The sequence below is a fragment of the Sinohyriopsis cumingii genome, chromosome 15 (assembly GCF_028554795.1).
Source record: "Sinohyriopsis cumingii isolate HCF-2022 chromosome 15, ASM2855479v2, whole genome shotgun sequence".
In the NCBI taxonomy this organism is placed as follows: Eukaryota; Metazoa; Mollusca; class Bivalvia; order Unionida; family Unionidae; genus Sinohyriopsis; species Sinohyriopsis cumingii.
The window spans coordinates 127,702,876-127,724,594 of NC_142975.1; the positions used below are offsets into that span (position 1 = coordinate 127,702,876).

At 36.3% G+C, this 21,719-nt stretch overlaps 2 long non-coding RNA genes across 4 annotated transcripts in view; one reads left to right on the forward strand and one right to left on the reverse strand.

Moving 5' to 3' along the window:
• Positions 1-4,014: 4,014 nt before the first annotated feature.
• LOC149782739 (uncharacterized) lies at positions 4,015-21,057 on the forward strand. 3 transcript variants are annotated; one of them, XR_016414439.1, is made up of 5 exons: positions 4,015-4,179; positions 11,741-11,832; positions 13,649-13,753; positions 15,626-15,724; positions 17,043-21,057. It is a non-coding gene; the product is annotated as an uncharacterized LOC149782739 (long non-coding RNA). The 3 variants fall into 3 exon arrangements; XR_016414440.1 differs by lacking the exons at positions 4,015-4,179; positions 11,741-11,832 and adding an exon at positions 11,681-11,710; XR_016414438.1 differs by lacking the exon at positions 4,015-4,179 and having other exon boundaries at positions 11,694-11,832.
• Positions 13,773-21,719, reverse strand: part of LOC149782740 (uncharacterized) — a 29,826-nt gene continuing 21,879 nt past the window's right edge. The window contains exons 3-4 of the long non-coding RNA XR_016414442.1: positions 16,610-16,717; positions 13,773-14,455 (exon numbers count right to left, since the gene is read on the reverse strand). This is a non-coding gene — a long non-coding RNA (uncharacterized LOC149782740). The remainder of the gene's footprint in view (positions 14,456-16,609; positions 16,718-21,719) is intronic.

Below are 21,719 nucleotides of genomic sequence, written 5' to 3' on the forward strand. Positions count from 1 at the left end.
CGTTGTGCTGGGAATAAGTGCTTAACGCCTGTACGGTATTCATACAGTGAGATACTTAACGTTGTGCTAGGAATAGTTCTTAACGCCTGTACGGTATTCGTACATTCAGATACTTAACATTGTACTAGGAATTGGTGCTTACCGCTTGTACAGTATTCATACAGTGATATGCTAAACATTATGCTAGGAATTAGTGCTAAACGCCTTATACGGTATTCCTACAAATGATCTAGATACTAAACGTTGTGCTTGGAATTAGTACTAATGAAGCAGAAGAGACGGTAGAGTCAATGCAAGCAGCATAACTCATAACTCAAACGGCTTTGATTGCTAACGCTATAAACTACATGGATCTGCATGAGAATCAAACGACCGTCATTCATAAAAAACATGATTTGTTTTTGTTTTTGATGGTTTTAATAATACTTTAAGCGTATTATTGACCATTTAATTCTGAGATAATGAGTTCTAAGTACCTTGCCCAAAGACGCAGTGCATGCGACAGCGCATCCTACACGCAAAGACATACTAAAAGCAATATGACCAAACAAGAAAGGGTATTTTAAAACTTTTCCCGAGAGGATGATATCGTTATCAAAACAAATGACAAGGGATCATGCGTTAACATAATAAATAAAACTGTTACATCGCATTGGCCCACATGTAAATGTTAGATGAAAGGTTCTGTAGAAAAGTGTATGAAGATCTATTAGAAAAAATAAACATGCAGCAATTTTAGTCACGCAATTAAGAATCTTCATAAAGCAGGCACCTAAAATGCTCAAGCAAGGTAACCCCAGTATACCTATCACATCTTGTAACCATCACTTCATAGAATAAATATGACATTTCATTGACTGTGATCTTCGCCTTTTTGCGCAACAACTGTCTGTTAAAGATAAGTCACTACAGACATGCACAATATAACTCCTAAAATCAATCCAACCACTACTGTAACTCTCGTCTCCATGGATGTTTGCCGTGCAGGATTAAACCCTGTGGAGGCCTTTAGACCCTTAGGCAGCCAAAATCTTGGGGCCCCCCTCGCAAATTATCTTCTAATACGTTTTATCAATAATATTTTGAACCGTTGTCGCGGGGCCCCTAGGTCGGTGTCTAATCTGTCTATTTGGTAATCAGGCACTGGATGTTTGCCTTCTTCCATGTAAAATTGTTACATCACTAGGACATACGCGCTAGTGACATCAGCTATATTATTATTATTATTATTATTATTATTATTATCACGTAGTTACATCAACTGCTTTGTAAATTGAATATATTCGTATTTTTGCTTCTCGTTGACATCAGATCTTGGATGCAATGTTAGAAGCGAAATATAACGCACCACAGCAGATAGAGCTCTTCGAACACCACCTCCACGTAATGACGGTTTGTCAAGCAGTATAAATGTTACCGTGCAAATGCATTTAATTTCCAGTTTAAATCAGATCAATGCGGGAAACGATCGATAAACAGACGCCATGTTGATTGGTTCTTGACAAATACGGTAGTCATGTTATCTAATTCTTGCATGACATCAATGGATATTATCAGACGACAAACTGGTTAGGGGCCGTCCATTTAGTACGTACGCATGGAGGGGGGACAGGGTAACAGAAATGCATACGCTTGCGTATGGTGGAGGGGGTGTCCACTGAGAATGCAAGTACGCAGAGAAAAAAAAAAGGGGGGGGGGGTGAATCCTAGATAATAATTTGTCTAATACGTAACCTGTTCGACTGGGTTCAGTCGGCTTTTGAATTTTAGCGGACACAAGACAAACTGTTTAAAATTACGCAGCTCATTTCTTTGATGCAGCCAGACATTCAACGTCGGTGGACTATCTGTTTTATTAAACACGTTAATATTACTAATCCTTTATGGTTTCTGCGTGGATTAAATACAGGCCGTTCTATAGAATGGGGGGAGGGGGTGCGTCAAGCGTACGTACGCAAGTGGGGGTGGGGGTGTAAAAAAAAGTACGCATGTGTACAAGGAGGGGAGGGGTCAAGCTTTGCCAGATTTTTGCTTATGTACTAAATGGATGGCCCCTTAATCGATTTATTGCAGTGATAGCAATTTTAAGAAGATATAGATTATATTTGAAAACATGGTATGGTGCTGATTTGGATTGCGTGATATTCACGGGTGTATTCTCAAAATAATGTACTCGTCAGCAATCCCATCTTCTAACCCGAAATCAACTGGTGATGCAGAACTACTAACTTATGATCATCTTATGTATATGAGATAAGATAAGTGCACGATAGGTGGTGCTATGCAGAAAAAACGCCGACAAATCCGAATACTACGGTACCATAGAACCCAAGATATTATAGGAACCTACAATACGACTCTTTTTGCGAGGGATTACATTCATTTGTATCATATTCGAGTTAAAAGTAAGGTTCAGCCTACAAATCTCTAATTTCGTCATTACTTTTTCTTCCTTTCACCTAATGGAATAAGAACTATCACCCATTCTTTAGCATGGTTTCATCTAGCTACCAGGAACAAAGAATTGACCACTTAAATCCATTCATGCGATGACATTGGTAAGTATTTTCCTCAATAAAATAACATTAATAAGAATTTCACAACACTGATTATTAATGCAATTAAGAGAGAAGTTATACAATAATTAAGATGCCCCTAACTTAATCGTCTTACTGGGAATCTTTTGTACAAATTAGTTACATTGAAAGATGCATTGTTCATTTCATATACGAGCAAAGTATCAAGTCAATATCTAAGTCAAACTTCTTTCATAATCTGCTCTTTTTTTAAACTTTTTCCGAATAAGGGTCTATTCAACTTTTAAGTTATTCTTGGACACACAATTCTGTATATCTTTACCCGATTTTCATAAGGTGTTGTTAAAAAAAAAAAAAGTATATATATATATATATTTTTTTAAAAATAGTTCTCAAACAATAACCTTGGAAAAATTACAACGTAGGTGTTGCTTGATTTATCGGCACAAGGAATAAGGTGAGATTAGGTTACTATCTGAGGCCGACTGATATCTTAAAACTATCATGGAGATCATAACACTGTAGCGCTGCCAATGTATCAGTTAACACGCATGAAACACGTTGTGGTTATTATTACTATTAATATTGTTGTTGTTGTTGTTGCTGCTCTTGTTGTTGTTGTGGAGAATCCACGTTATTAGCTGTTTATTTGGCATGGACACAACCATTTGTATTAAATACCAAAGAAATAATATTTTAAATGTTTGAGATTTACAATTTAAAAACTGTCAAATGCTTATATTCGAGTATATAAAATTCACTCATGATTTACAATTTGTAGATATCGAACTTTTAACAAGTGATATATTTTATAGAGTAAGGGTACACCAAGCGGTCTCTGTATCTTCGTTCCATCTGGTTCATTGTGATTTATTTATATTTAGATACATTTTATGAAAGTAAAGCAATATTTTATGTGAATTCCCTCTTCGCATACAGTTTGCAGGGGTTTCGTGTGCAGTTCCTATGCTGCTTAGTTACATGTTACTAACGTAGTTTTCTATTGACGCAGTGAATACCACCTCAGCCAGTTGTGTGTATCCGTTATATGTCATTTTCCTCTGGTTCATTGTGATTTACACCTCGGATGTGGAAGGTGGCGGTTTCGAACCCCGGCCGAGTCATACCAAAGACTTATAAAAATGATACTAACAGCTGCCTCGCTACGCGCTCAGCATTAAGATGTTATTGTTAGGACTGGTCGGCCTGGTGTCAGGATAATGTGAACTACTACATTTGTAATAATAAATATTTTTGCTACTTGTTGCTTACGAGGGAATATCTTGACTTGCACATTATTAAAGTTTACACATGAAATCTCATTTGCATATATTTATCTATTTTTAGAATATGCGAAAATCACGGAATGACCATTTTAGTAACAAGTGGGTTCTTTATAGGTCTAAAAATAGTTCATTACTATTTATTTAACACTTTTCCTATATGGTATCTATTATTGGCCTGTGATTCTGTGACTTATTCCAGAGAAGGCTTCGTATCACAGCATTATCGCTGATTTTTCACTGCAGGTTGACATCGTCATAAATACTGAACCAATTGACATTAGGCCACTTCTGTGTCTATTTCTCTCGTACGTGGTGGTCGGTTTTGCTGTGATCTACCAAAAAAAATCACACACAGGGTAAGTTTAGTGACTTTTTACGGAAATTTGATGTTTTTATCGATTCGGTTTGTATTTTAGTTTTAAGAACAAAAGATCGCAATCAGTCAAACGGTTTCCAGTCGGAGACGGTGGTTCCATCAAGATTGTTTGTAATATTGCATTCTAAATATGTTGATTCGGGAAGATGGTTGGAAAAGTGGAGATCTATTGTATTAGTTTAAAAGAGGATAACGAACATATCTTACAAAATTATGCTTTACAAGTAAAGGGGGACCAGACCGTCTCTCGATTGTTAGATTGCAAATACTAGGTACTATTTTGTGTTCAATATGTAAAACACCGATTTTCTGATGGATACTGTTTTATAGTTCCAATTCTTATATTTTATATTTTGGGCATTTCCAAGTTAAGATTATATACCATAAATCAGGTCTATTTTCTGCACTTCATTTGGTGATATATTTGTTAAAAATCGTGCTGAAATGCATCAAAGGTAGTTCAGTGTATCCCTTTGGGGTGCATGACTGAGAGTCAAAAATCACCTTGATGTTAAAAATGGGGGTCAGATGGAGTTAAAAACAAACTTTGATATCAAAACTGGGGGTCAAATTAAAAATTTAGGGGTCTCTGAAGTGCAAATGAAGGTAAAGGGAAATACTGGTAGATGCAATAAACCATTTCTTCCTTGTTACAATAAAGCCCATCATGGCCGCCATCATTTGTTGTGTAGTAATGATGAAAACATTGATATACAATGGTAACGTACACCTTATTCAATTTTGTTTTAATATTTAAGTAATTCTGGATATAACCAAAGATTAATAGAAGATTGCATAGCTCACTTCTACCTTTCCTAGTCTCCAGAAGCCACTGTAAATATCATCATGCAGGATATAAATTCAGGCTAAAGTGAACATGGCCCCATTCTGTATATAAATTCGTTGCAACATTTTATATTTACATTAGAATTTGTATTCATTTCATTATTTAAAATGGAAACTTTTAAATGGCACAATAAAGCCAGCACTGTGTTGACATATTGCAAAACAATCCACCCACCCACCGTAACAACCACCCACCCACCTAAGTACCTACGTACTGTGCGGGCATATAAGACACGAAAATAAATGTTAATTTTTCATTATATAAAGTAGAGGTTCTATAATGTGTTGATAAAAACGTTATTTTTGCATTTCTAAAATTTAAATCATTATTCTTAAAATCTGCTTGACAAGCTATTATCGTTGTCCACCTCGAGAAACCAAACTTTACTGTGTGTAAATAACAGACTATGTGTAACCTTGGAATGACAGCCAGTAGTTCGTAATTCAAGCATCAATAATTTCCTTGATTTCCCACTACAATCTAGTATTTAGTTTCCTCATATAATTCCAATACACATTCACATCAATAATACACGGTTAACATTCTGAGGGTAATCACTCACTTTGGAAATGTCCCAGTGAATATTTATATTTTTCCTACTTCAAACTGCGTTGTTCAGAAAGTGCCCCCGCAGTAAGTAGCATGTTTACGTTTCATTGGAGAGTTGTCATGGCTTGGATATCTGCTAGAAATCAATTAGACGTATCCCTTTGTGACGATATGAAGTGTTTAGACGATATAGTAACTTTTTAACTTCTCACTGCCGCTCATCAACCAATATAAGTTTAGCACACGGCCAAGAGTAACAGATCAATTCGATCTCCTATTTTTTTTTCTTATTTTTTTCTTTCAAGAACACCATAACAGAATAACGCATTTAAGTCTTCGAAGACATTTTTTTTTTTTGTTTTGAATAGCTTGTGTCGTGAATAACATAATAATTACTGTGCACATGCACTGTATAAGAGCATCCTAGAATGACGGTTATAGGAAAAGATTGTGTGACGTTCGACACCATTTATCCGGGCACCGTTCACGGGTACTTTGGGTTTCTCTAATGTTTTACAACCCAGTACCAAAATAGGTTATTTAGTGCCGAGGTGATTGAAATAAAGTGCATTGCCCAAGGACACGCCACGGTAGCTGACCCAAGCGGGTCCGATGGTAGGATTCGAACCCGCACACTTTCGGTATTGAAACCGACCTTTCTAACCATTGAGCCACCGAGGCTTCCGACTGTACACATGTACATGATAATGGCAGCCTGAGAGAGAGAGAGAGAGAGAGAGAGAATTAGTCCTGTTTATCCCTATTGCTTAAATGTTCCATTATGTCTCTGTCATGTTTTTTCCTTCATGGACTTGAAGTTATAACAACTGCATTGAATGTGTTACCTTTAAACTTAATTAAACGAAACGTTCAGAATACACGTATAGGTCATAATGGGACGTCAGTCGTGTTCATAAACGAATCACGGACGTAATGGGCATAACGTTATTGACATATATGGAAGCCATTCCTCTCCGTAGCACATCGGGCATTCGTTATTTACATATTTCTCTGTTTCATAAAGGATAACCTTTTGACGTATATTGTGTTTTAGAGGTTTTGAAAAGAGGTAAACTTTCTTCAAGTTTCATTTTGCAGAGAAACCATTTTAATAGAATAAAATTTATTCCAAAATTATATCTAACTGACCTTCATTAGTCCACATAAAGTAAAAATAAACATCATAAATACGTGAACAATTATTCATAATTTAAGACAGCAAAGCATCCCTGAAAGAGGCAGTTTAATTACATCCTCAAAAACAAATGAAAAAGCAATACCAGACCAGTTTAGGATAGAATGCTATAAGTTGCCACATTCCTGGGAATTAATTGGAACTGGAATCATCAAAGTCTTGAATATTTGTTTCTGAATATTCTTCTTCAAACACACGACTCTGTAATACTTAAATTATAGTAACATTTTTCTTGAAATTTGGGTATATCGTCATCAGCGGAGAATATTTTGTAAAACTGTCGACAGCCATTGTTATAGTTTCTAAGATGTATAATATTCACTGGACAGATGATAAAGCTGAAATTTGATATGATTATAGTTATGAACTGATTATTCAGCAAATATAATTCCTGTATGAAGTATATTCATGCGTAGTACCTATTGTACTGATAGAATATTGTAACAAAGAGTCTCAAAGGTCCGACACCCCCGCCCCCAATAAATGACAGGCCCCCCCCCCAATAAATGACAGGTCTCTCAAATAGTAGCAATTGTGTTGGATGAAAATCCTTTCTACATAGTTCTGTGTATTTTATCATTTTGATTTACATGAATTAATGTATACAAGTGCGACTACCAGCATCAATACAGATTTGTATTATGCACTGTCCGAGCTTAATTGCCAGGCTTATAGTTTTGAGCAGATAAATTAGCAGAGGATAATTCCTGTATGAAGTATATACCTGTAGTATATAAATACTGTACTGATGTAGTGTTGTTACGTACGAGATTTCTTAACAATATAGCAATATTATACTAAGGCAAGTTCATTTGTAGCACAAATTAACGTTCTTGTGAAATTTACAAATAAATTTTCGAAACATCAAATAAACCTATTAGAAACAAACAAATCTAATGATGTTTACTAAACAAAATAGTTACAAATAAAGACCAATCCAGTGAGAGATTCTTCCATATATTTAAACAGAAGAACCAAACTAATGAGAGTCCTCTAAACATTTAAATACCGCATGGATGTTAGTTTAAAGTGGTCTATTAATAACTGATGACTTCTAACATTCTTTACTTCCATTTGTTCTACTAGTCATGAAGTACTATCATAAATATGTTTTGTAAAAGAAAATGGTTTGTGCGTTAGGTTGAAATCGACTCGGTGTCAAAGTAATTATCAAAGCAAAGCCAAGTAACGGTAACATTTATCTCGTGCACTTGTAGCTGCAGTAATTTTATGTGACCTACATTCGCCCCTGTACGTGTCTAGAATCTTGTATTTTAGTTGCCAACTCGATCTCAAAAGTATGATGCATTCTTTGCCATATAATTCATTCTGAAATAAATTATCAGTGCCTGTCTTCCGTGACAGTTTACAAGTAAATGTGTCTTGCAGCGTGAACGTAGGCCCGCTCTGTACATGTTCTGTTTTTGTTGTCATGTGTAGGTGTGGCATTGCAGGATCCTTTAGTCACTATGCCCTCGTTGCTAGTCTAAAATTAGATCTCTGTGGGGTTTTTTTTTCCTGTTCCAATCACCTGATCAAAATCAGAAGCCAGAAATACATATTAATTCGGTGTGTTTGGTGGTTCGCCTTAAGCGGAATGCACCACATATTTTAAGACAGATCCTTGCAGAATCCTTTAGTCCGTATGCCCTCGTTGCTAGTCTAAAATTAGATCTCTGTTGGTTTTTCCCTGTTCCAATCACCTGATCGAAATCAGAAGCCAAAAATATACATTAATTCGACGTGTTCGGTAGTTCGGTGGTTTGCCTTAAGCACCACATATTTTACGACGGCAAAGATAGAGGTTATTCCTATTGTGGCTGTTTACGCCGCCATGTTGACAAGTGTGAAACAAAGTTGTTGTTGTTGAAGGGTTTAACGCCATTTTTCAGCACACGATAGGCTATACATGGCGGCCAGTATTAAAGGTGGAGGAAGAAACCGGAAAACCCCGGAAAGAACCACCGACCCACGAGAAGCTACTGACAATCTTTCTCACATACCCACATTGGCTGAATCCGAGACTCGAACCGTGAACGAAAGTAGTTCAGAACATAGTTTTTAAAGGCGATCAACTACATCCATGGTTTATTTTACGACCTGACGAAAATGGGCAAGCGATGTTCCAATCGTCTTTTCAAAGAATGGAAAGAGGAAAACAGTTTATATGAATTGGTCCTTCTTGTAAATGCATGTGCTCATCATAAATATTTATATCAATACATTTTGGGATAAAGTGCAACCATTACAAGTGTTTTAACTCAGATTTGTTACGTTTGGTTGCAAAATGTCACTAAATCAGTATCGCAGGCAGGTCTATGCAGTCCATTGAAAGCAACCCAACCACCTTCATACCGTACACACCAATCTCATTCGATTTTATTTTCTTATAAACGTTTGCTTAGCTTAACATATCTCCAGAAGCCTGGGTTTAGCATGCCATGTTTTTCGTTGTTTGTTGGTAGTTTTATTTAGCCTAAATTAGTCAGTACTGTAGCAACTCTCACCATTTACAATTTGGAGAAACGTGTCACACACCTAGTTATTTAATATAAGACCCTTTTTATTACAGAATTAATACCTTATGCTGTTCTATTTTAAAGGATATGTACTTGAAATGGGTATCAATAAATCATATTTTGTCCTGTTTACGTATATTATTTTGTCCTGATTACGTGTACTCATTTGTTCTGATTATGTGTTGTGTTCTTGTTGTAGGGTTTAACGCCATTTTCAGCACAATATAGGCTATACATGGCGGCCAGTATAACTGGTGGAGGAAGAACCCGGGAAGAACCACCGACCCACGAAAAGCTACTGGCAAGCTTTCTCACGTACCTACGTTAGCAAGCTTTCTCACGTACCTACATTAGCCGAGCCTGAGACTCGAACCCACGCAGACAGAGGTGAGATGGCAGTGATCCGGAACGATGAGCGCTTTAGACCACTCGGCCACTCGGGGCCCCTTGATTACGTGTACTAATTTGTTCTGATTACGTGTACTCTTTGATCCTCATTAGAGGGGCCCCGAGTGGCCGAGTGGTCTAAAGCGCTCACCGTTACGGATCACTGCCATCTCACCTCTGTCTGCGTGAGTTCGAGTCTCGGCTTCGGCTAATGTGGTTATGCGAGAAAGCTTGCCAGTAGCTTCTCGTGGGTCGGTGGTTCTTTCCGGGGATTTCCCGGGTTCTTCCTCCACCATTTATACTGGCCGTCATGTATAGCCTATCTTGTGCTGAAAAATGGCGTTAAACCCTACAACAACAATGTCAATGATCACATTAGATGTACTCATTTGAACGATTTTATGGAATTGTATTGCAGACTACCGCGAATTTGCTATCCAAGTCTTTCAAATTAAGAAGATTTTTGCTGATTAGTTTCCGAAATAGTCCACAATCTCTCTCTCTCTCTCTCTCTCTCTCTCTCTCTCTCTCTCTCTCTATATATATATATATATATATATATATATATATATATATATATATATATATATATATATCCATCTCACCTCTGTTTGCGCCGGTTCGAGTCTCGGATTCAGCCAATGTGGCTATGTGAGAAAGCTTGCCAGTAGCTTCTCGTGGGTCGGTGGTTCTTTCCGGGGTTTTCCAAGGTTCTTCCTACACCATTAATACTGGCCACCATGTCTAGCCTATCGTGTGCTGAAAAATGGCGTTAAACCCTACAACAACAACAACAACAACAGCAACTAAAATGCAGTAAAGAAAGATTTTTTTTTCAAATGTTATTTTCACTGTTTATCTGATGCAAGTATTAATCCATTAGGTTTGATGGATAGAAAATACCATGTGTATACATCCAGTAAGAAAGTAGTAATACTCGGTGAACATTATGTCAACCGTCATATCTATACTCAATTTTTAATTTACGAAGTGACAAAAAGGGAATACTAAGGCATTACTGAGATTCATGGGTTCATATAAGCACGTACTGGAAATATGTGTGCAGTGCGCAAGATTACTGATGCGTCACGAATTTAAAATAAGTTGCTTTTTCATTAAGTGGAGATGGATGATCCTGATTACACTTTCGGATGGTACGATAGACATATCAGAATGTTGTATATGCATGTTTTATGTATTAAGATTGTAAAGTAATGATAAAATTGACTTAGAAATGTATCGCAATAGTTAAAATGATTCACTCATGTAAAGTACATGCTATAAGATCATACACTGTCACATTTCATTAGGAGGTCTATTTTCTGTCTGTAATTATTTGGCCTTAGATATGATTTACCTAGCTATAGTATGATATTGTAATGACACAATTGGCCAGGTAAAAGTAAATGCGTCTACCTAACTTTGCTTTTCGTTAATTTAATAAACTGTAAAGTCGGTAGATAGGAAGAATGAATGTAGATATTTAGAATGCACCGTGTAGGGATTTAAAACAAACATTGTCACTGTGTGTAAAGCTCGTATACCATGTACAAACTGATTAGACGCCACCAGCGACATTTGCTTTTAGAACTTCAAATCCGACTGACAGACTTGATTGATGATGCACAAATCATTGTGTCTATACGAAAAATAACTAATCCTATTACTCCAATCAGCGTTTTCAGTACCAGTTAAATGTTTCGATGTATTATTATTTGTTCTAATATATAGTGACAGAGACTAAGTTTATAATGGTAAAGGTCTTTCCTGTTTGCAGATATGGTAATGTCTTGACCAGGACGTGATTAAAGATCAAGCCAGAAATCCCACGTATATTTTTTAGAATTGTTAGAATTTGCAAAAGTCGTAGACAGGTATATTTTAGTAACATGTGGGAAAATTACAAGTCTATATTTAGAATGCATTACCTACGTCATATATTACGTAACACTTTCCCCTATATGGTATTGCTTATTGTGAGCCTGTTTGGGTTTCTAGATCATTCCAGAGAAGTGTAAGTATTATTACTGCCTTTACTTTGCAGGCTGATGTAGGCGCAAATTCTCATCCAATTAAGGTTAGAAACAGCTTCTTTCCGCCAGACTTCTAATCTTATCTAGCCATTTTATTTTAAAGGTAAGTGGAACCTTATAACCGACTGATTAGAATGTATGTTAAACTATTTTATGGTGTTTTATTAACTGCCATATTTTGATCACGTTTCGATATTCTCATAAAAGTAATGTCAAAATATATTATCGTTGCATGTTTGTTAGAAAATAGATAATGTCCGTGTTGCCAACTTCAATTCAGTAGAAAATGTGATGTGGTGTGATTTCGATTTTTAACGTAGCTTTAACAATGTTTCAGTCATATCGCTACGATGTCTGCAATGTGGCAGTTTATAGTGATGTCTAGCATTGGGGCATCATGCCGCAGACATGTAGCATGATGTCCCACCCAGTCACATTATCCTGACACCAGGCCGACTAGTCCTAACACTAACCTCTTAATACTGAACGCCAAGCGACGCAGCTGTTAGTTCCATTTTTGTAAGTCCTCTGTCATGACCCGGCCGGGGATCGAACCCACGACCTCCCGCATCCGAGGCGGACGCTCTAAGCACTAGGCCACCGGAGTGGTTAGTTCAGTAGAAAACACTGCATAATGACCAACACACCATTGTAAGTTATACTTAACATTGAATTTCACGGGTATGAGGTATCAGATTCTGAGCATCTTTTACCTGCATATTATTTTGGGTAGAAAACGTGTTCGATAGGCTTTGACTTATAAAACAACCTACCGTAATTACTCGTTTATACGTCAAGACCAACAGCAAGGTGCACAGACCCAGATCAGCCGTCACATATTGCGCGGACAGATCTGAGTGTGTGTAATGTTTTTCAGGAATAATCAGTTAAACAAACAACATAGACCCTGATCTACTGGTGCATTATGCGACGAAAGATCAGGGTCTATGTTCTTTGCAATTTGACTCGACTTACAGGCGAGCACAGAGGGTACTAATACTTTTCTGAATATTTCTCAATAATTTGTAGGGCCTGTGATATTATACGCCTTTTGTGAGAGAAGCCGTGATAAACACATATTGTATCGAGTATCTAGTACAGAGAGTAGGCCGTCAGTATCTACGATGCAATCTTGTTTACATGCGAACTTTTATTCAAATTCATGCGCTGATAACGTTTCGTGGATTTAAGGATTTTAGTAGCGCGGAAAGCTAACCTTTTAAATTCATTACATTTAGTATGGCATATACAGTTATTGTCATTCCTTTGTGGTGCCTAAATATCAAAGATTATGAAAGATCAGGCATGAAAGAGCACGCAGAACATTTGTACCTACAATGTATGTATAGAATTTCAAGAATCTCAATGAGTTATTTTAAGCAACGTTTGGGTTATTATCTCTGACTAAATATAGTTGAAGTCGTCTGAGAAACTTATTCCACGCGACATGCTTGCCATCTTTCAACATTAAGCTAGCGTCACCTTGGTGCGATACTCAAGTGTACAATTCTCAGTCACACTAAATTTTAAATTATTTCAAAAAGAACTCATTTAATGGGGGAAATTAATTTGTTATTACTTTGTATTGAAAACGTTACTCTAAAAGTAAACAATCAGGGTTGTTATATGTTATTGAAATTCGGGGACATAAAATATAAGTACTTAGTAAACGTCCTCTTCAGATGAAGACTTGTGATTGGTTGGTAGAGGGATAAATAGACCTGTGATTGGTTGGTAAAGGGATAAATAGACATGTGATTTGTTGGTGCGAGGGATGTTGTCTGTGATAAAATCATGACTTTTATTCAAATATAGTTATTCAAATATGATACATTGTCATAACTGTTTGTACGTTAAAACACACAGAAGCCATGAAATACTCAGTCTTCTTCTTATTAAATAATATTTTCATTTTTCAGTTAAAATAAATATGTTTAGCCCTAGACTAAGAAGTATTCCTCCAAAACAACTTGGGTCCATAATAATAGTGTTCGTCGCAATCAACAGTTTGGGGACATTTGCACGTAAGTACCTGTTGAATTCTTTGTACAGATTAATATAGTGTTCTTCCCATAGTATATAGATCTACGGTAGTCAGAGACAGTTTCATAAATTGCCTATTTAAAATTCTTGACTTAGTCTATCGCATGATTTCTCTCCTATGAATATATAATAATTATAGATAGAAAATTATTGTGCAGTTGATATTTAGGGCATGGATTAGTATTGAGACTGATACGGGTAATTATACCTCACCAAGTTGTTGTGCGTTAATTATAGAGATATTAAACGTTGGTTTAAAACAAGAGCTATCCGACTGTAAAAAAAAAAGGGGATACGGTGGGTTAAAGGCAGGTAGCATAACATCCGGGATACCAACTATTTTAAATGACATAGATAAGTTTGGGAATAATGAGCACATAGTAAAAGGATATGCGTTCGCGTAATGTGCATCAGCTCAAATGAAATGTATTGTTGTTGTTGTTGTTGGGTTTAACGCCATTTCTCAGTACACGATAGGCGGCTATACATGGCAGCCAGTATTAATGGTGGAGGAAGAACCCGGGAAAAGCCTGGAAAGAACCACCAACCCACGAGAAGCTGCTGGCAAGCTTTCTCACATACTCACATTAGCCGAATCCGAGACTCAAACCCACGTAGACACAGGTGAGATGGCAGTGATCCGTAACGGATAGCGCTTTAGACCACTCGGCCACTCGGGGCCCCTGAAATGTATTATCATCTTGTTTGTATATTTTTAAGTATCTTAGCTCTTTACATTTAGGAGGCATGATGTTTGGTAATGAAAACGTGTTATACATATCCTATATGTAGACAACATGATGTTCTTTCTCATAATAGGACCTTAGAGATAATTGCTTTAAAATGCACACAAATAATACCTAGAGCACAAAAACTTAATTCTTTCTTTAGAGATCCAAAATTTATAATAGTAATTTTAGTCTTTAGTTGTGTCATGAAAATGCTGTTTTCGTTTGAACAAATACATGACAGTACTAAACTGGTTATGACCTCTTGAATCGTTTGGATTTACGTTTCTCTCAAAGAAATACCCACCCACCCTTAAAAAAAACCCAACTGAACCAAAAAAAATAAATAAAAAAAACCATCCCCCCCCAACAGAAATTAACATGTTGCATGCAAAGCATTATTTATAGCATTGTTACTATATAAAATTATCTTGAAACTGATAACAGATGCTGCCATTTATGAAAGAAAAAGGTATTTCACATTTTCGGAGAACGAATAATCGTGCTGTAAGTGCAAGTGTGTTCTTGTAAAAATGGCCGAGCCAGAGTTTAAGAACATGAAGATACGATGTATTGAATGATGCAAAAGAAGCAAAGTAGTAACATAGTGACAGTTACTTTGAGAAATCAGCATATAAATCTGATTTATTATATGCAAGAAGTATTATAGTATAAAATTAGAACCATATTAGCGTTAGTTGCTGTAGTAACGATAGTGTTGGTGGTGTTTAAGAGCAATAACTATAATTTGCCATGCTACACTGGCGGTGTTGTAAGAGATAGTAGCAGGGCCGTAGAGAGCGATCACGGGCCCTGGGGTAAGGAACACCCGGCCTCTCCTAGTTCTTGTTCAAACAAAAGTTTTCTTTTATAAAATTAAAATGTGTTGTTACAGGCCCGGGCCCAGGGGATATATCCCCGGTTGCCTCTCCCCTCTTGTCGGCCGTGGATAGTAGTAGCAGCAGTTTAATTACTGAAACTTGTGGCAAATATTGCACAACTATTGGAAGAAAGCAGATGCCTTCATAAACTCTATCAGTTGAATACTACAACATATTTCGGAATGTAATACATGCACGAACTCACCCTGTCTAATGATATATATAATTTGTTGTTATAATTCAGGTCAGTGCCGAAGTGATGAATACTTTGATCCGAATACACAAAACTGTGATCCCTGTCATGTCGTATGTGCCGTTGGGGACTGTTCTAGAGAGTGTCCAAGTAAATAAAGATTTTACATACATACATACATACATACATACATATATACATACATACATACATGAAAAGTATTTCGAAGTTGTGATTGGTTTCCAAATAAAATTAATAATTATATTCAGTAATATCCAAATAGTAAAAACAACGATAATGCAATTACAGACGTCAGAAACGCAAAGTAATGAAACTCATCCTGACACATTTACTCGATAGATATGAAAAAGCAGAAAAAAAAATGTCACTAATATTCATGGCTAACAGCATGTGATGTATCGCCTAAGTACGTTATACTGGACAATACAGGGTCACTGACAAATCATGCAATACACGTGATACTGGACAATACAGGGTCACTGACAAATCATGCAATACACGTGATACTGGACAATACAGGGTCAGTCACAAATCATGCAATACACGTGATACTGGACAATACAGGGTCACTGACAAATCATGCAATACACGTGATACTGGACAATACAGGGTCACTGACAAATCATGCAATACACGTGATACTGGACAATACAGGGTCACTGACAAATCATGCAATACACGTGATACTGGATAATACAGGGTCACTGACAAATCATGCAATACACGTGATACTGGACAATACAGGGTCACTGACAAATCATGCAATACACGTGATACTGGACAATACAGGGTCACTGACTAATCATGCAATACACGTGATACTGGACAATATAGGGTCACTGACAAATCATATAATACATGTGATGCTGGACAATACAGGTTCACTCACCAGTTATTATGTACTTTTGAGAGAGAGAGAGAGAGAGAGAGAGAGAGAGAGAGAGAGAGAGAGAAGCATGTAAGGTGAAGTTGTTTGCACTTCAAACGTGCACAGTGGAGAGAATGTCTGCATACCTCTATGCTACTTTGATGTAATGTGGCTGACATTTCTTTGGATACTGTACTTGTGGAAATTGTATATGATCTATGCACACTGCTAACTATAATGACTGCTCCCTTGCGCTAAAAAAAAATCAGCCCAAATTAGTCAAAAATACACTAGCCTTAGCAGCTATTAAAATAGGGAAAAGGCACGTGATACTGGACAAATCAGCTTCGCTGACAAATCATGCAATACACGTGATACTGGACAATGCAGGATAACTGACATATCATGCAATATTGGACTGTACAGGATAACTGTCAAATCATGCAATGCACGTGATACTGGACAATAAAGGGTCACTGACAAATCATGTGCAATTCCTTCACAACATAATGAAGCTACATTGGAAACTGAAAATATAATAAAAACCGAAGTATGATATTATTTTTGTATCCTTTTCAGATTACAGCAAGTCAACATCTTCTCCGTCTACTACTACTGCTAATGTAACAACAACAGCAGCAGTAACAACAACAACAACAACAACAACAACAAATGTGTTTTTTGGGATTAGTTTGGGCATCTTCATAATAATTATAATAGCTGCATTATGTTTTCTTTCGGTCGTAGCATTATTTGTTATTATTGCATACAAGAAGTGCTTCAGGAAGAATAAAAATGTGTTCCAACAGAAAGTGACGATAGATCCAATAGAAGAAACCGAACAGGGAACTAACTCGGAATTAGTGCCCTTAAATAATGTTGTTGAGGTGTAATCTCATTTTCATACGAATTCCATTTTCATACGATACGAATTCCATTTTCATACGAACGCACTCGTATTTATGAGAGAGGGAGCCAATATAAAAGGATTCAATTTAAACTTTGTAAAAGAAAAGAACTAAATTTATATAACGAATTCTTCACAAATACGAACGCCAGTGCGATAAATAGACAAAAATAATACTAATTCATTTCAATTTATCATCTATCATTGAATTCATTTCTTCGGATACATATTTTATAGATAAGTTGCATGCTTTCAGTATGTGACTACCCTAAGCCATTGTAAGCCAATGATGTTACGGTCATCCTTCTTTAGTAAGCAAGCGAGTACTTTGTATTGTTTAACTCCTTTATCGCTTAGGTAGGAGGTATCTAGCTTTTGGATATGACAGGAGGGCGGAGTTTGGGGTTTTAGGTGTCTAGTCTTTCGATATGATAGGAGGTTTGATTATGTGTTCGAGGTGTCTAGTCTTTGGATATGGTAGGAGGCAGAGTTTAGGTTAGAGGTGTCTAGTCTTCGGATATGATAGGAGGGCGGAGTTTGGGTTAGATGTGTCTAGTCTTTGGATATGACAGGAGGTCGGAGTTTAGGTTTTGAGGTGTCTAGTCTTTCGATATGACAGGATGTTGGATTATGTGTTAGAGGTGTCTAGTCTTTGGATATGATAGTAGGCGGAGTTTAGGTTAGAGGTGTTTATTCTTAGGATATGATAGGAGGGCGGATTTTAGGTTTGGACAGTTATGCATCTTTGTGGTTGGGCTTTGGTGAAATAATTATAATAGGTTGAAATAAATGACAGAATTACATGGGATTTGCTTTGGGGATTTTTATGCTTTATTTGTTGCAATATATTTCCTCTAGTCCACTTCTCAAAATCTGAGAATTATTACATTTATATGGATGGAGGATTATCACATTTATATGGCATGGAGTGTTATCACATTTGTATGGCATGTAAGGTAGTAAGCAAGATGAACTCAGTAGTTGATCAGTTTTCCATCAGTTTAAAAGCAAGCTTTAAATCTATCACGTGTAAATAATTAAAACTCCGAGTTTTATGTTATTTCTGAAATTACACTGGTTTTGGTGCATATGTCCTCAATAATACAAGTTTCATTTCTTGTTTTAGTTTGATTGTTACTTTCTATCTCGAATTCTGACAATCGCTTTTCTGTTGGGATATTGGTTGAACTCGAGTTGTTTTTTGGCATCTTTAAATATATGACGACATGGATGGGAATAAAGATTTTGTAAAGGCACAATAATGGCCATAACGTCATGATGCGTATAGTATTGACTCCCCTTCTGTACATCACGTTTACCTCCTTCTGTACATAATGTTTACCCCCTTCTGCACATAATGTTCACCCTGTTCTGTACATAATGTTTACCCCTTTCTGTACATAATGTTTACTCCCTTGTGTACATAATGTTTACCCCCTTCTGTACATAATGTTTACCCCCTTGATGTAAATAATGTTGACTCCCATGATGTGTGAAGTTGACTCCTATGATTAGTGCCATATATTTATGCTTGTGTCTTTATTAATTATTCAGCATTTCCTATTGGTCTCGTATGGTTGTACTAGAATGATTTGCAATATAATGGGTCATCTATGTTTTTAGAATTATATTCATTCTATGATTTCATGCAATATTCATTTGCTATTTTTGTCGTGGGTTCGAGTCTCGGATTCAGCCAATGTGGGTATGTGAGAAAGCTTGCCAGTAGCTTCTCGAGGGTCGGTGGTTATTTCCGGGAATTTCCCGGGTTCTTCCTCCAGCATTAATACTGGCCGCCATGTATAGCCTATCGTGTGCTGAATAATGGCGTTAAACCCGACAACAACAACAACAACGACAACACCGAAAGGATATTTTCTCTTGGATCATTCACATGCAGATGTAGAGTTTTGAACTTCTGATGCTATTAGACAAATACAACATCGTTGCTAAGATTTAATTGTTTTATAAAGTAGTTCTTCGGATCTTAAATGTATCCGTTTGCTCCGCTCTTTTTTAAAGGAAATTATTGCGTTCCGCTACCAATCCATATGGTTATTCAGTCAGAGTGAGCAATGGATATAATTGCTAGACATTCATGTTATGAGAGGTACATGAAAGAACCAAAGGAGAACAAGAAAGACAATTAAGAAAGTACAGAATGGATTCAAGCAACTAACTAAATCTTTGAATGTTCTAAAAATGTGGAAACCGTAAAGTATCGAAAGACTTTCTCAACTTGTAAATATTTGTTTTCATAAGCACATGCGTTTGTTTATAAATGATGGTACGCTGTCTCGTATTACTTGGGTGGAAATGAAGTTAATGAACATTTATTTAAAGAAATTAAGATTTCTAACGATGTATTTGTTCATTTGCTGTACGTGTCAGATGAAGTATCTACAGCTTTCTGAATGCATTATTGCATCTCGGTCAAATTGATCGGGCCGTATGGTCGGGCTTTGCACTAGTAACAATGGCATAGTCCACCCAATAAATAGGTATATCAGTGTGCATGCTACGTGCATGGTTTATGTCATCAATATAAATCTGTCATACTGTATGCGTATGACGCACGTTCTGCAATACCCATTTTTCAAATTGACTAGGTCTATAATGAATATTCTAAAGAAGGGACAAAGCATAATGTAATCTTGAGGAACCATATTCCTTTTTTATTTCACTTGCATGTAAATAAAGGTCAAAAGAGTCAACATAGATTAAAAATAAAAAGGACACAAAAAATCGCACTGTTGGAAATGTTTATATATTCTGTGTCAGCTTGGGCTAAATAAATAATCAGAGTAAAAATAAATTATTTTAGCATTACTTGCGTGAGATTAAAAACAAAACTTTTAATAATGTACAAGAGTATATATGTGTATTTATTTGGAAAGGGTATACCATATTGAATTTATATTCTGTCTATGAAATTAGTACTACAATAAGATGATAAAATTTGCTTTGATTCATATCGGAGTAGATATTTCAGAGTGTGATTTAATGGAAATATCTTTTCTACATGCATTGTGTAAATATTACCTAATATTTTGTGTTAAATCTGTACAACGCAGATTTTCTGAAAGATAATGTTTTATAGTTCTAACTCAAATAGTGTATATTTGAGAAAATTTCGAATTTTTGTACGGTTTATGTTTGCACACACATATGTTTATATGCCATAAACCATACTTATTGGGCGCGTTTCATTTCTTACGTTTGTTAAGAGTCATGTTGAATAATGCCTCAAGACAGTGCCGGATTATACCCTGTGGAGGCCCTTAGGCCCTCAGGCAGTCGAAATATTGGGGCTCCTTCTCAAATTATCTCCTAATACGTTTTATCAATATTATTTTGATCCGTTGTCGCGGGGCCCCTAGACCGGTGCTTACTCTGCTTATTTGGTAATCCGGCACTGCCTCTACAGCAGTTTTAAGAAATTATTTATTTCATTGTTACGTAAAAAAAAAAAATCATCGCCATCATTTGTTGTGTAGTAACAGCAGAACTTGAAATAGTGACAGGTGCTATTGTTGTGGTTGCTGTGCAACAATTGTTTTTAGTTGTTTTAATTATGAAAACATTGATATAAAATTTTAACTTCTACCTTATTTGTTGCATCTTTTCATGTTTTTGTTTCAGTGAAGTTTAATACTTAAGTTATGCTGAATAAAATTTTAACTTCTACCTTATTTGTTGCATCTTTTCATTTTTTTGTTTCAGTGAAGTTTAATACTTAAGTTATGCTGACTCTATAAATAAAGAGTAATCAAAGATTACATGGCTAACGTCTATTTTTCTTAGACTCCAGTAGCCACTATAAATATTTTCACGGAGAAAAATTAATTCAGACTGAAGCGATCACGGCCAGATTCCATATAACAATTCTTTGCAATATTTTATATTTATATTATAATTTTTTATTCATTTTATAATTTAAAATTGAAACTTTTAGCGCTATATAGCTAGTACTATGCTGACATAATGTGAAACAATCCAGCTACATACCCACCCACCCACGTACATACGTACGTACCTACCTACCAACAGTGGCAGGCAGGGCCGACAAGGGGTGGGGGCAACCGGAGATATTTCCCCGGGGCCCGGGCCGAAGAACACTTTTTAATTTCATAAAAGAAATTTTTTGTTTGAACAAGAAGTAGGAGAGGCCCAGGTGTTTCTTACCCCAAGGACCAGTGATCGCTCTATACGGCCCTGGTGACAGGCATAGAAGACACGAACAGAAAGTACAAGTACTATCATGTGTTGATAAAAGCATTAATGTTGTTTTTCTTTATATTTAACTCATTATTCTTAAAATCAGCTTGGCAAGCTATTATCATTGTCCA